Genomic DNA, 15,912 nt, shown 5'->3' on the forward strand with positions numbered 1-15,912 from the left:
CCCATGTCCAAACTTTACAGCAGAAACTGGTCTCTGTGGATCTTTCCCTCCTTCATAATAACATGCATTAGGGGCGTGGCCTCTCTGACTGACAGGTGGATGGTGACACAGGCGGCTGTAGCTGCTAGCTGTCTGCTAGCTTCACCTGAACTGGACCTCTGAGCTGTGTTTGTGCTGTTGGAGCCTTTTAATGACATCATGTGACCAATAACATGGCTGCTGTGAGGTCACTGCACTAACAGACCGACCAAGAAGCCTGAGATCTAATTTAGTTTGTGAAATCTGAGGATTTAATTGGATACTGCCATATTGTCTGTGGATGGAAAATAAAAAATAGCTGAGGCCGAGGGTCAAAGAGTGAGTTTGTCTATTCATCCATCAATTCTTTCGTGTTTTTTAATAATTTAATAAACCTGTTTAACATGTTTACTCCACAAATACAGCAAACAGTAAATCCTCCGTGTTTTACTACTGACTCCATCTTTAGGGTTAGAAAAACAAACTCGTGGCTTATTTCTGTCAATAGAGACACAATGAAAGGCGATACAGAGAGTAAACTGTGTACAGGCAGGCTGTAGATTTACATACAACAAATGCTCACAGCAGTAAGTATTACTTACGTAACTGCAAACAGCTGACATTGCTTATTAGCGCACATGCATTCCCATCTAAGTCGTTGGCGGGCTCCTGAGCTGCAAATCCACGCCAACCTATCAGGTTACACCACGTTCAGTGAGGAAAGACGTCTTTCGGCGTCTCTTTCAGGAGTGCCGTTTAGCAGCATCAACACTGTAAACAAAGCGCTTCCTGTTTCTGTCACCGTCAGCTTCTCCAGCCAGCACGGTGACGGATGTCTCTGAGCGAGTAATCAAGCCTCCGTTTATTTTGGATCAGCTGATCGTTAAACTGATGGATGAGGCCGCGGTGCGCGAAGCTCAGCGACGACGCTGCACGAGTACAGAGAGCCGGAGCGCTTTCACTGAAATGTACTGACGACTTCAAGTGAACACAAACTTTACTGACACTTTGTTGTATGGAGGGAAAACCGATGACGGATTAATTTGGACTATTTGATTATTAACGCGTCTCTCACGAGTCCCCAAAGATTACAGCAGTAAATGAGACCACACGTTCCCACGCCTGTTTGACACTGGAGTCGGTGTGTGAGGCGTTCCTGAGCTCTGCTGAGATCCTTCCTAAAGCCACTGGGCGAGATCCCAAAATCCATCCCAACCTCCAGGAGCCTGTAGAAGCACGTCTGGATCCCAAACTCTAAAGCTGAGGCCTCAACATGCCCAACAAACCCACAGGAATACCCTCGTGTTTGCAGCCTGACGTTAATCTCTAAACTGAAGACGCTGAAGCTCCAGCAACACCAGCAGATGAACCAGTTTCTCCACCTGCTGCAGCTCTCTGGGATCATCTCTGATGGTGGAGTTAATTAATCAGTGTGACTCCTGGGAAAGTGTAGAAGTGCAAACTGGGCGGGTTAAACTTTTCAGTTTACCAAATGATGGCGACTCGGTCAGGAAAGAGTGGCGGCAAATGAACTTTCAAAATAAGACTAAGATGGGATCCATTCTCCTGGATGAATAAAAATCAAACCTGTTAAGCCACCGACACGCTGCCTGTTAATACATATCTAACTGATGGAGCTGCTGCTCCTCCACATCAAAAGGAAGCAGATGAAGTGGTCCAGTGTCACCCAGCATGCCTCCTGGATGACGTGTTTTGGGTACGCTCTACTGGGAGGAGAGATTACGTCTCTCGGTTTGGGAACGCCTCAGCGTGTTTGTTTTTAGATTTGTTCGATTTTAGGCTACACCTGTACCTGGGTAAGCGTGACCGCTGAAAAAACTATGAGCTTAAGCTGGTCTCAGCCAACACAGGTGAGCTCCAGGCTGCAGGTAAGAAGGTGCAGTTGAATGAGTAAATATAGGAACATCAGAGGATCAGAAAAGCGTCACAGAAACAGACTTGTGCACTTTAAACGACTCCAACACTAAACAGGACCAAACCTCCGTGCCTCGTCATCTGGAAGCCAGTTCCACAAACCTCATTTAGTTCCAGTTTACCCACAGGAGTGGAGGTTACAGTTTGCACATGAGACCCATCTGAGGCTCCAACAGCTGCAGGCGACTCTGCAAACACACTCACTACCAGCACTCCAAACCACCCTCGCTTTACTTCCTGTCTTCCAGCCCTCCACCGTCCTGACCGTCGGCTGTATTTGCCTCCTTTCTTTGCCCAACCTCCACGTGAACCTCACCCTCTGTCATCACAGGGCCCATAAAACACACAGCCGGCCAGAGGGCGAGACCGCGGGGTAATAAAGTCTTTGACAGAGCATCTGTCCTCGCCGGCCGTAGCTGCACAGCCCCAGCTTTGACTGATGTAACCCTCAAGGCTGCAAACAAAACGGTGGGGCCGATATTCTTCAGTTTACGTCGGCACTGACGTCTGCTCATCTCCGTGAACCGAGCTGAGGCTCAGACGAGCCCGAGACGACAGAGGAACGGAGGGAGGGGCCTGTGTGCTCGCCAAGCTGATTTATGTGAATGTGGACGTAAAAAAGATACAGCACGCCGCTACAAAGGATTTCCCCCCGCGCTCGCCAAACTTTCTGCAGTGAGTCAGCGCGTGTGCTCTCTCCTCTAATGAGAACCAGCTCTGTGGGCCTGAAACTGGAGAAGAAGCAGCAGCACGCTGGGATCGTACTCACACTGGTCCTCTCCCATCACAATTTCACTACAACGGCTGAAATCTCCTGCTGTGACTCACACTCTGAAATGCAAGCTCCACATCGAGCGTGGCGCCGCGCTGCGCACGAAAGGTGTAGAGTGAGGATGCCCTCTTCCTCCTCCTGCTCCTCCCTCGTGTTTCTGAAAGCTGCTGAGCTGCATCAGTGCGGATGAGACAAGGAGAAGGAAATCCAGGTAAGAACAGCCAATCAGCGCCTCCCACCTGACCCCACAGTCAGCTCATTCTTTATGTACAAAAACTTCACAGTTTTTAATGAAGACATGAAGAACGTTTCATCTCATGAATATTTCACAGAGCCACGAGTCCTCCGACGTGGCTCCAGATTTGACTCTTATCATGTTTGAGCCGTCGTTGCGTCTTCAAACTGAGCCACAGTCTGAGGACTAAACCTGGTTTTGCAGCAGCATCAGAGTCACAGTTTGAATAAACCATGCACCAGTTTAGTATCTGTGACAGGAGCAGATCCAGTACTGGTCCCTGTATGGAGGACCATGAGTGCCAAAATAAACAAATAACTAAATCATTAAATAATCAATTCAATGTGTATTTTATGTTTTTTTTTATTAACTTCCAAGTTTCAATAAATTCATGGCACACCTAATTATTCATAGATCTATTTCCTACCACTTCTCCCAGTTTGGGTCTGAGCACAGAAGCCCACACTTCCCTCACCCCGCCCACCTCTCCCAGCTTATCCAGTCAGATGACAGATGCCATCTCTCCAGTGAGTCCTGGGTCTGCCACAGGGCCTCCTCCCAGTAGGACACGTGGATGTGGAGGAGCAGCAGCTCTACTCCGAGTCCTCTCGAATGACGGGACTGCTCCACCCCATCTCAAAAGAAACACGTTTTATCGGCGACCGTGGGTGAGGGCAGGAACACAGATGGGCCAGTAAATCCACAGCTTCACTTTTAAGCCCAGTCTCACGCTCCAGTCTCCCCTCCATCATGAACACGACCCCGAACTGTAATTAATTAATGACACATTTAATGAATCATTTAGCAACATAGTTACTTCATTTGGTCCTCCTGGTCCTCCGTACCCCGGGATGTTTGATTGGTTTTCTGGTCATTCACTGGAGGAAACAAAGTGCATTCTGGGTAAATGTTGTGAATCAGCCTGAGGAAATAGAAACATTTCTCGGTGTTGAATCACAGAAACATCTGTGCGTCTGAACGGAGCACAGAGATGAGCCCACTGTTTCCTGTCTCGTCACAAAGCGTCGCAGAGAGTGACACCGTCCTGACGTTCCTGCGGATAAACAGTATTTAAAATGGCTGACGGCGTGATTCTCTGGCTCTAACGCAACACTAATCGCTGCAGCTTTGGCTCCTGACTCCTGCATCAAACCTCTTCCTGCTCCGAGTCGCAAGTTTCCTGAAACGCAGCCAGAGGGAGATTTCCAAACTTCAAAGCAGAGATTCAGATTTTTCTCTCCAACTGAAATAACAGATCACTTCACAGTCTTCACTCATCAGCTAAAATACAACATCAAAGCAAAAGAATCTGAGCTTTAACGCTGATAAACCTTTAATATTCAAGTCTGACTGGAGGCCGGGGGCCACGCTCCGCCCAAAGTGCCTCCACAGTCTGACAAATGCTGGGTTTTAAAAAAAGAACCAGTCAGAGCCCAAAGAAACATCTGGAAGTTTGTGGCTTTGTCCAAAGATGAAAATCCCCAAAGTGCTGAATTTATTCTCATTTTATTACCAAGTGTTTGCCACCTCGTCCACCACAGCGCGCCGACACAGAGAAGAAACCGCAGTCGTGCTTTCTGTGAAACGCATTCAACACCGTAAAACTACAACGAACTACAAACATGGCCGAGGTTCCTCGCTGCGTTCATGGATACCGCACCTTCACACAGAGAGGGGAGATGCCCCTCTTAAACCATCATCCTGAATGCGGAGACCCCACACGGCTGTGTCCGAGTCTCCGCCCACGAACACACCCCCATCCACCACTATAATAAAATCTGCAGATGATGCAACGGTCGTCAAACTTACAAGCTTAAGGTGGCACCAAAGAGTCAGTCACAGACTCGAGCAGAACAGGAAGTACAACCCAGCAGCTGTGTGTGGAGGAACGCCGTCCGTCTGTTGGGGCTGAACCTCCAGCCTGGTCAAAAAAACAAGCCCAGCAAAGGCTGTTCTTCCTACGGAAGCTGAAGCACGCTCCCCGTGAATCTGCTGCTGAACTTCTACAGGATCGCCACTTAGAGCACGAACGCCATCACGGGTGGGTCAGAAGCTGCAGAGCTGCAGAGCTGAAGCGTGAGGTGACCTACACCCTGCCACCCTCTACTCAAACTTCCTCCATCGAGCAAACGATGCAGACAATCCCACACAAACAGACAGAGGGACAGCTTTCACCCCGCACACAGACCCCATCAGGACGATCATAAAAATCTATTATCTCCTGATTTATTATCGTCTATTTATTAATTTTTTATTATCTGTTCTTTTGTGGTGGGCACGAGAGGTGCCAGTCTAAGTTTTATTGTAATGGATCATCTGTTTAACGTCCACCAGGTGAGCAGTTCACCTGTTCACCTGTTCTACGAAACAAAATTCATGCAAACTGAAGGTTTCTGACCTGCTCAGGTTACTGATGAATCAGTGCAGCTGCAGTGTAACGATGGCTAATGAAGCCGGTGTGTGTGTGTGTGTGTGTGTGTGTGTGTGTGTGTGTGTGTGTGTGTGTGTGTGTGTCAGATATTTGGCTGCTTTGTTCTTCTGCTTACTCGAGAGCTTTCGTCTCTTTGGCAGATGAGGTAATGGTTCGGCTTCCCGAATGCGGTAAAACATCATTTTTTACAGGCCGGCGCTGATGTGGCCGTTTCCTCTGCGAGCTCGCTTGTTGAAGCCGCTGCTTTGTTGTGGGTGCAGCTCTGTGGACGCACACGGCAGCTGTGAAACCGTACGGCTCCACGGACATCAGCCAAACGCGTCTCCTTTTGTCTGAAAGTCATAAAGTTTGTAACAGCGAGGATCTCGTTACAGTCACGTCAGGCCTCTCGATCTGATTCAACAATTTACCGTAAACGCAGAGACCTGAGTAACGAGCCTCCGCCGCCTGTCGTGGCTTTGCCGTGAGTCACTGTGGTTAAAGCGTGGGAACGCGCGCTCGCTGATAGATACCTGGGTCCAGCGTGGGCGTCGTTTATCCTCTCAGATCGTTTCTATTTGGCTAAAAATGTCTTCATTTGTTGTTAACGGCATATTTGTTTAAATCAAAGAGCTTCCACCGACTCAAACAGGCCTTGTTGGTCTTCCTTGTTGCATCACTGCGCGTGCATTTAAATGTATTTACTGATCATCCAATAATGTCAGACGTGAATCCGCCTCCTGTGGGAGCGGCCGAGCAGCCAAACGGAGCCAATAAAAACCTGCTTTAAAGAAAACTCAGTGAGCCGAGCGGCGCTGAAGAAGCAGCAGCACAACGGTGAGGATTCAGCAGCTGGTGCGGTCAGCACTGCCAGCATTACAGCTATCAATCACATGAGCTGCTGTTTACCCACCACAGCTTTCCTGTTGGCTCAATAAACGGCTGTGAAAGCCTTCTGCCCACGTTCACTGAACCTTTGTCCAAAACAGAAGGACTGTGAGGCCGAAGTGCCTCCGAGAGTCCTTTAAACACCGGGCTCGCTCCCGTTAAAGTGTAGAAGAAACTGTTCCTAACTTTGTGAGAAGCTTCAGTTTAACAGAAGCTGGTAACTCCAACTGAAGCTGACCGATATCTACGCTGGCTCGAGCTTGTTAACCAGCAGCTTAAAGCCCTGCGTTTCCTCTTCTTGTCACATGGATTCTAACTTACGAGCAATCCAGCGAGGCTTGGTTGAGTACTCTGATTACTTTTGCTTCACACATCACCAGCTGCTCCTGGCCTGGTCTGAAACAGGTTTGTGGTTTCCTGCAGTTTCCTGGAGGATGCTGACTCGTCATCAGAGGCCGATTCCTGCTCTCGCTCTCAGACGTGTCCTGGAAACCTAAACGTGGCGTTGCTCTAGCAGCGATGTTGTTTTTAATCTCATAAAAATTCATACCCGTGTTATCATGGATGACATGATACAGCGCAGCCCTGCTGGACACTTCCAAACTAACTGAATATCCGGGAAGGATCCGGGAAGTCGAAGAAATGTTTTCATGTCGAGATCTTAATGAACAATATTTAAAACTTGACATTTTTCTTTCCCCCTGAGCTTCCTTACAGACTAATGAACCGAAATAATCGAGGACACGTAATCAGAGTTGTTCTGCGTCTATTACTTGAGGAGGTCTGAATGACGATGCAGATCAAACCAGCTCAAACTGAGAAAAGCTTAAATATTTTTATTCAAAACTACAGTCGAACATTTCTTACTGGGAAAAGGTGTTAACAGTGTTTAAGACTCAACGCACAATACAAGTCTTTAGTAAGAGCTGCTAAACTTTAAGGCCAAACCCAGAGGAACCTTTGAGGGTGGAAGGGGTTAAAAACAGAAACGACCTGGATAAAAACGTTGCCCCGCCTCTGCTCGTCTTTGCTAAACCATCAAACAGCAGAACTTCATGTCCCACAGGGCCCCAGGTGTTACTGCAAGGAGAGCTTTCCACTGTAGTAAATTATACAGCACATTCCTGAAGCATGACTCTCTCACACACACACACACACACGCTCGGCTCACTGACGCTACAAAGAGTTCAAATCAGCAAACAGGAGCGAGCGAAGTCAAGGACAGAGTCCAGAGTCGGCGTCCCTGAACTCGGGGATCGATGTCCAGCTCGGAGCTGCGGCCGTATCACATTCCCATCATTTATTCAGCAGGACGGCGAGGAGCAGGAGGGGGCGAGCCAACGACGGAGGACGGCGTGATGGATGCAAGCACAACAACAGGGAGACACTTTCACTCTGCTTGCTTCACAGTTCAGGAGCTTCAGGATTCATCGGTGCTGTCAGCCTCACCTGGATCGGAGGCTCGTACCGACACGCTTCAGCTCAGCTGAACAATTAATAACGTTGATAAAGTAAAAGGCTGGAAACAGTCCAGGACGTTACCCTGGAGACATATTTAACAGACTTAATCATTCAATCGTTTATAAAACACTAAACATGAAGATCTTAGAGGCTTTACTGGCCTTTCAGAGTCTGGTGATCATCAGTAGGGTGATATGGTACTACAAGGTCATTAAGATAAGATGGGGCCTGATTATTTAAGACCTTGTATGTGAGGAGCAGGATTTTGAATTCTGGGTTTAACAGGAAGCCAATGAAGGGAAGCCAATGAAGGGTTTTCAGGGAGTTTTTAGGACATCCTGATAATAATGAATTACAGTCGTCCAGCCTGGAAGGAATAAATGCATGAACTAGCTTCAACGTTAGCCTTTTTTTTTGGCTGCTCTGTTGGTCCTCGTCCAACTTTTGGAGCCGGTCTCGAGTGCAGATTAGAGCTTCTGGTGCTTCAGCATTGCTTTGATATCAGCTTTTTGACCTGCTGCCAGGTCCTCTGTCTGACTGCAGTAACCCAAAGATGACTGAAAGGGCTGCCGAGAACACGAGGCAGAGGGAGCATGCTTCAAAATGCTTCAAAATATCATCTTAAATCAGGAAGAAGATGATGTTGCTGATCTGGCAGCAGCTGTAGCCGACCAGGCTGAGCACGGATCAGTCTCTGTGTCACTGGAGCACAGCTGAAAGCATCTTTTTAGATGATAAAATGCACCACAAACACTCGTAGATCATCCTGTTTCACCTCACTATCATCTTCATCCTCCTCCTCCTCATTACGTAAGGTTACTGAAGCATTCTGAGCATGCCGCGGCTCCAGGGAGCCAAAACAAGGTGCACCGCTGCAGGGCTGAGCAGCTTCAAAGCTTCTCCCACACCAAAGAGCTGAGAGCCGTTTGCATATCGTGCACATTTATGCAAATAGATGGAGCCGGAGTTTCCTAATCCACGAGGAAGATGATGAAATCGCCAATACCGAGGCCAAGCAGATAAAAAGACAGGAGAAGGAAGAGGAGGAGTGGGTTACACTCCACATCTGCCAAAATGGAAAATGGAAATCCTCCTTTTAACACCTCTGGGCCTGAAAATACTTACAGAAGCTTTTCAAAGGTGAAGAATGATTTTACAGGCGAACAACGCGACGGCGGGTGGGTGGGATAAGCGCGGCTGGAGTCGCAGCGTCGAGGCGCAGCGCTGCGGCCGCGCTCTAATACCGTCTGCACCACCTCAGATGACCAGGAATTTGTCTGCCTCTAATCTTTTCCCACACTGAGGCAGAGTTCACGGCCCGTGCGACACGAAGCTCGGCAGGCGAGAAGGGGTTAACGCGCCCAAAAGGGGATCAAAGCCTCTTTTAAATGGGAGCAAATCAGCCCAACGAGCTTACACTGCAACACACACACACGGATACCAGCAGGTCCGTCCTGCACTCCACCGACCTGCGGACAGGAAACCATCCTCTCACACACAGAAGAGAACTTTCTTTGTGAAAAGCTCGGGTAGGTCCTTCGCTACTACGCTTCCTATTAGCTGTACGTGAGCATGTGGAGGCGTGGCTTCAGAGGGACGTTCAGGAAAAACCTGGAACTAAACTCAGACACAAAGCGAAACGCAGTGAAGCCAAGTTTGCGTTTAAGGGTAAAAATCTGAAGAATGCTCGACATCCAAGCTGCCTGTTGATGTGTCAGAGCCCTCGCTGCGTGGATCTGACACATCAACAGGTCTACGTAACACTCCTGCTTCCTCCGACGGTTTAGAGCTCCAAACTCTCCAGCGTTAAACCAACATTTAGAGAACAGCTCAGCATTAACTCTCATTAACTCACAAACTGCTTAAGTGAACACAAACAGGGACGCAGTCTGATAACAAACCTGCACGCGGGGTCGTAACGCTAGGGCTGTGCGATATGACCAAAACTTCATGTCCCGATATAAGACTTCTATCGTCCCGATAACGATATAAATCACAAAAATGTAACATTTCCTGTAAATTCTGTGAATCTCGGGCAGCTCGACTGGTGTGAAGTGTTTCCAGCTGCGCGTCCTTCACCCGGAGTCGAGCGTTTTAGCCGATGCATGAAACGATACATTTTTAGACGTAAGTTGTATTTATTACACGGCGTGCTGCGGGTTGCCTGTTCTAACGTTTGAGTCTAAGGTTTATTTTTTAGCACCTGGCGGCTCTTTTTTACTTCTCATCCGTAAATAATCTTTCACGTGATTCAGTTTATTTTGATGCATCTCAATCATCCCGGAAAGTAAATCTCCAAAAGTTGATTCTGTTCTTCGCGTTTTGTGGGAGAAACGTTTCGTCACTCATCCAAGTGACTATTTTGAAAAGTCTCAACAGGATCTTGAGCTTTATTGTGAAAGGTTTATGTGGAAAATAAACAAGCGGACACGCGAAGGTGTTACCGTCGTTGTTGCTAACGACAACGCATAAAAACAGGCGCTTGTCCGTCTGTAGTGTGGTTGTATTAAATATAAGAGAAAGCGAGAGCTGTAAGAAATGAATACAGCCTCTACAGTGACATCAGAACCATGAACAAATATTGCTGTAAACAGTTTATTTTGCGACACCACCAAACAAACGACAGCGTAAAATGAAACGACAGATGTTTTTATATCGTCATCCGATATATATCGTTATATCGAACAGCCCTACGTAACGCCGCCGTAAAGCCGACTGCAGGATGTGGGCTTCGTGGGTAAAGCGAGTGTTAAACTTGCAGATACAAGCGGGGGTCGCTGCAGGACACGAGTGGGCGTCCCTCAGACTGATCCAGGATCAGACGATCAGCCCGATCACAGAGGGAGAAATCGTATTTGATGCCTGCTGAACTGAAGACATTTCTTTGTAAATGATCAACTGTACGGCCCGGCTGGGTCGACATAAACGACCCCAAAGTGTTTGATAAAGGACACAAACCCACAGACAGATGAGCAGGTTTTTGGGAGCACAGTCAGCTTCACCTTGGTTTGAAACTGTAAGGAGGACAAATCAAGAGAGGATGTCAGCTACGAGCATCTGTGGAATGGAGGTAAACTCTAATAAAGTTATAACAGTGGACATGCTGAACACCGCAGCTCCATGCTGGTCCCGTCTTACTGGGCAGCTGTGGAGACTACCAGTCCATCCTGAGACCTCACCTGTCCAGTGACTGTAGATGAATGTGGCCTCATTCATTTATAGTCCAAAGGTCACGTGTTCTGCCCGTGAGGATTGATATACAAAGGTAGCAGACGTGGTGTCAGTCTGAAGACGTTCACGCTGTGTGGAGGGAACTAAAGACAAAACCATGAGGAGTGTACAGAGGCCTGTAAACGCTGCTGTCACGCTGAGTGGGTAAAGGCCCTCTGAGGAGCCATGAATTACACTCTGCCTCAGGGTTAATTAAGCGTTCGAGTGGGTGAGGCAGAAAGGTCGCAGGACCTGCACATCGCAGGAAACACCGCTGGTAACATCCAGGCCGTGTCCTCTGAATATTAGCTCTGACAGGAAAATCCTTCGGTTTGTGCTTTCAGGCATCAGCCGACTAACGTTTGCTCCACATTTTTATTTTAACATGTGAAATCATGACAGGAGCCTCTGCTGGTTGCTGCTCTGACTTCTCTCTGATTGGTTCATCTCCAACGTGGAAGAAAGCGATGCTCACGGTGGCTTCGGTACCACAGGTGCACGTCTATTTCAGGAGCTCGTGTTTTACACTCAGTTAGCACTGAGGTGGTGAGTTCAGCTGCTTATCCAGTGTAGCTATGCTGTGCAGAGATAAACTCCTTTTTGTCCGTCTCTCCTCCACTCCTGAGACCATCTCCTCATCAACAGCCTTCCACTCATCTCAGCCCAGATTAAGACCTTAAAATGCTTTGATTTTTCTCAAAGGTCTTTATTTGTCTGAAAAGTTCAGCTCGAGGAGACAGAAACATTCATAAGGAAGACCTTGTGTTTCCTGCCTTCAGCTGTGACCACGCTGGCTGTGGACAGCTTGTTGAAGAGCTCGCTCGTTCTGGAGGGACTCAGAGTACAGCCGCTACTTCTCCATATCAACACAAGTCAGCTGGAGGGCTCCAGGATCTGATAGAGACGCCTCCTAGTCACCTCCCAGGTGAGGTGTTTCGGACGTGTCCTACAATGAAGGGACACCGGAGCAGATCCAGGACACACTGCAGAGATTAGGTCTGTAGGACTGTTCGGGAACGCTGCAGTGATGAGTTGGTGGCTGGATGGACTTGTAGTCACCGCAGCTAAGAGTTGTACTCGACAGCAAACTCTGTCATCGGTGAAAATGTTTAGCTGCAAACTGTTCTTCCAGATTTTGGGCCTGTATTTGTAAAGCACTTTACACGTCCATCCACACACACATTCACACACTGGTGATGGCAGCTACGTTGTAGCCACAGCCACCCTGGGGCGCACTGACAGAGGCGAGGCTGCCGGACACTGGCGCCACCGGGCCCTCTGACCACCACCAGTAGGCAACGGGTGAAGTGTCTCGCCCAAGGACACAACGACCGAGACTGTCCGGTAAATTAGCTAAAGATGCCATACACTGGTGGCAATTGATAAAGTCTGAGGATAACGAGGCCACTCTGCAAACAAGGAATAACATTTTGGAAGATGAACCCCTCGACTTGGAGATGATGAGCGCTCTGTTGACGAAACAATGAATGTGCTCGGTGTTGACAGGAGAGGCCTGAAGAGATCCACTAATGCTCAGCTAAGAACATTTATAATTCATTCAACCGCAGGGAAACCTGGAGTAGATCTAAGCTGCCAGGCAAAGAAACACACTTTGTGCGAGAGTCAGTGAAATAAATCACAGATTATTATCAGGCTCATTTAAAAGCTGCAGCAGAAAGTTAATAATTCATCAGGTCAGTCGCCATCGCATCGTTACAGTCTAGTCCTGCGCTAATCTTCTCAAACAGCAGGTCATAAAAGTGGTGAGAAAGATATGCTAGTGCAGGTAAAATCCTGAGCAGACACATCACACTGTTAATCCAGGATCCCAGAGCATGTCCTTAAAATCCAGACAGGTACGTGGATAAAGGCCAGACAGGTGTAAAGAGTGTGGTTGTTGGCGCATGAAAGCCACACAGACTCAGATAAGGATGGAAACATGTTCAAGTAGAAGCTGATAAGACTGTGTGTGATTTCTGAGGCAGATACTCTGCAAGCATGAGCTGGAGCTGCGCGAGCAGCAGCTGAGGAAGCAAAGCTGAGCAAATCTGTGTGTGACCGCACGCGCACACACACACACACACACACACACACACACAGGTTTGAATAAATCAAAGAGCTTCGGCTTAATTTCAGTCGATGCTGAAACTCATGACTGCGTCTGACGGCCTGAGACATCAGCTGGAGCGGCGAGATAACACCAAGGTTACTTTTCCACAGCCCGGACACGAACACTGTTCTGAAAACGGAGCCTGAAAACCAGCTGGACCAGTACACGCAACCCCCTTTAAGTCCCACAGCTCACAGTCAGCTGAGGGTGGGAACACAGACCGACAGGTAAATCAGCGGCGTCGCCTTCACGCTCTGATCGTACAACAGCATCCTGGCAGCGACGCCTCTGTGACATCATGCAGAGTACAGACACCTGCACTGTAAACCCAACAACAGGCAAAGCTGTGATGGGGAGACCTTTGAAACAGCGAGCTGGATGCTGGATGGAGCTCAGAGGAACCTGAATCACGATGTTCACAACGCCACACAAGGAGCTTCACAGAGCAAAGACCCTACAGTAACACAGAGACAGCAGCTGCTGCCCTTTACTGTAAGATTAAAGGGAAAAGTCTGAAACAAACCTCTTCACGTACACATTAAACACGTATGGATACTGCAGAAAGGGAACAGGCGGTTTTATAGGCTTGGTTTTAACAGCAGGATCAGCCGTGCCGGCGCCAAATATTATGATCTGGCTGAGAGCCGGCTGCTGACGGCGAGCGGATCCAATAAATGGTCCAGAAATAAATTCATATAAACGCAGCACAGGCTGCAGAACGTTTCTGTACGAGTCGACGGCCGTGAAACTAACGGTAAAACTGCCCAATCGCAGCCACTCGAGTGTTTAACGCCACAGATCCACCACGCGAACCTTCACCAGCAAGCACCGGGAAGCGTCGGACGAACTCGCCGTGTTTGCACCTCATGAGCCGGGATTTATAAGGAGACGCTTTATTACCTCTGAGAACGTTCTGCTGGAGCTACACACGACAGGCACAACGTGTTCAAACTCAGGAATGTTTTGTTTAACCTCTGAACTCTGACCTTTGACTCATGCAAGCATAACAAGGCTCCGAGCTCATGAAATGAGTCAGTGTTGGGTTCTTTGTTCCCAGCAGCTGTCACACTAACACATCATCGGTTGAATCTATGACTCTGTGCATGCGAGCCGGTGCTGATGAAGATCTTGTCATAGAAGTGTCCTTCATCAAGCCTGGAAGCTATTCCTGAAGATCCTCACAGAGCTGGCAGAGAGCTGCTCACACCAAACATACAGACTGTTTCTGTCTTATGTGTTTTCATGACTGCTGGTGCCACTGTCCTGCAACATATACAGACACGACACGTGGCTCAAGACTTTTGCACAGTACCATATATACATGAACAGGATCATTGTGACCCCCGACTGTCAGCGGGAGGAATCGGAGGGGTCCCCAGACTCCACCCACCTCCGCACGTGCTCCTCCTTCAACTCAGCACATCTGGAAGACAGATCACCTAAAGGCCACCAGAGGCGGTCACTGACATCATGCTGAGGTTCCACCCAGACAGGAAGGCGTGTGTGTGTGTGTGTGTGTGTGTGTGTGTGTGTGTGTGTGTGTGTAATGAGCCAGCAAAGAGAAGAATTCAGAGGTCAACACTTCCTTTGGCAAAAACATCACACATAAATGAAACTACGCTGACCTACATTCAGGCCCCGGAGCGCCTCACCCTGAGTGGACTGATTGTGGGATGTGAACAGTTCAAAAACAAACACACGCACAGATATATAATCACAAAATGCAGGTTGAGTCCTCTGGAGTCAGTTTCAGTGACAGAAGCAGACCAAAGGCATTCCTCCTCCCGCTGGAGCTGAAGCTCTGCTGCCAGCCATAATTACTGAGTCCTAAACAAACACAGCTAAACACACACACACACACACACACACACACACACACACACACACACACACACACACACACACACACAGTGATGGAAACACTCCCTCCAAGAATAAAACACAGCTACAACCGCACAGCAGCTCTGCCCTGCTGCTGTGCAGAGTCTGATAAGCCTTCGTGCACAGCGCTTAATGCGTCGCTGCTGACGGCGTGTCGAGGTGAGCTCGTGGTTCTGACGCCGCCGCCCTGCAGGAAGGAAACTCTGGGTGTGGATTTAAAGGTTCTTCGCTGTCTCTTCTGCACTCAAACTTCACCACGGTGCACGGAGCTTGAGAGCATGAGAGATAAATGCAGCGTCTGCTTCTGAGAGCTGCGTCACAGCGGCCATCTTTTATATACAGCTATTTCTTTAAAATGGACTGAATGACCTGCAGCAGGGTAAACGTCGGGTTAATGCTGGACGTGAACGACTCTCACGCGCAGCTCTGTCAGATACAAATGTTCACAGCTGTCGTGCACGTGTGAAAACAGTGCACGTGTAATAATCTCCACTCAGAGAGGTGCAGGAGTGATGACCTGTCCCGGGACTGAACCACCAGCAGCTCAGTTTCCGACTCGCCCTGAGTCTGAGAAACTTGTTCATGTCTTCGGCTCAGAACCAGCTACGTCACTGTCAGACCAATCACAGGCCAGCTTGATAAAGTTAAAGCTTCATGCAGAAGCTGTCGTTGACATGAACAGTTTGTTGCTACTTGTGTCTTTGCAGTGCAGAATCATATTTAACTTCTCCTGCAGAAAAAGGAACCTGTGCCACAGCCCGGGCTCGTAAAGAAGCAGCTGTTTGGAGCCGCACACCTGGAAACTATTGGTGCTAAAAATCAGAAACTGGAGCTTTACTGGGAATCACTTTATATCCAAAAACACATCGGTGAGTGGTCAGCAATCATGCAGCATGCAGCAGGAAGTGACACATGCGCATGCGTGGTTCGCTGAATCATGAAAAGCTTCTGTGTTATTTAAAGCCTTGAAGTCTCAGTCAGGCCGACGCGCT

At 48.4% G+C, this 15,912-nt stretch overlaps 1 protein-coding gene across 2 annotated transcripts in view; it reads right to left on the reverse strand.

Moving 5' to 3' along the window:
* The window catches only part of ccdc102a (coiled-coil domain containing 102A), a 54,662-nt gene that overhangs the window by 33,034 nt on the left and 5,716 nt on the right, over window positions 1–15,912 (reverse strand). Inside the window, exon 2 of one of the 2 annotated variants that reach the window (XM_085379268.1) lies at window positions 3,778–3,838. The exons of the other annotated variant lie outside the window; for it this stretch is intronic. The gene's annotated coding sequence lies outside the window, so the exon portion shown is untranslated. The remainder of the gene's footprint in view (window positions 1–3,777; window positions 3,839–15,912) is intronic. 2 annotated transcript variants of the gene reach the window in all.

Source organism: Rhamphochromis longiceps, linkage group LG1 (genome assembly GCF_057381845.1).
Source record: "Rhamphochromis longiceps isolate RC_006_pf linkage group LG1, R_longiceps_female_GT1.1, whole genome shotgun sequence".
Classification (NCBI taxonomy): domain Eukaryota; kingdom Metazoa; phylum Chordata; class Actinopteri; order Cichliformes; family Cichlidae; genus Rhamphochromis; species Rhamphochromis longiceps.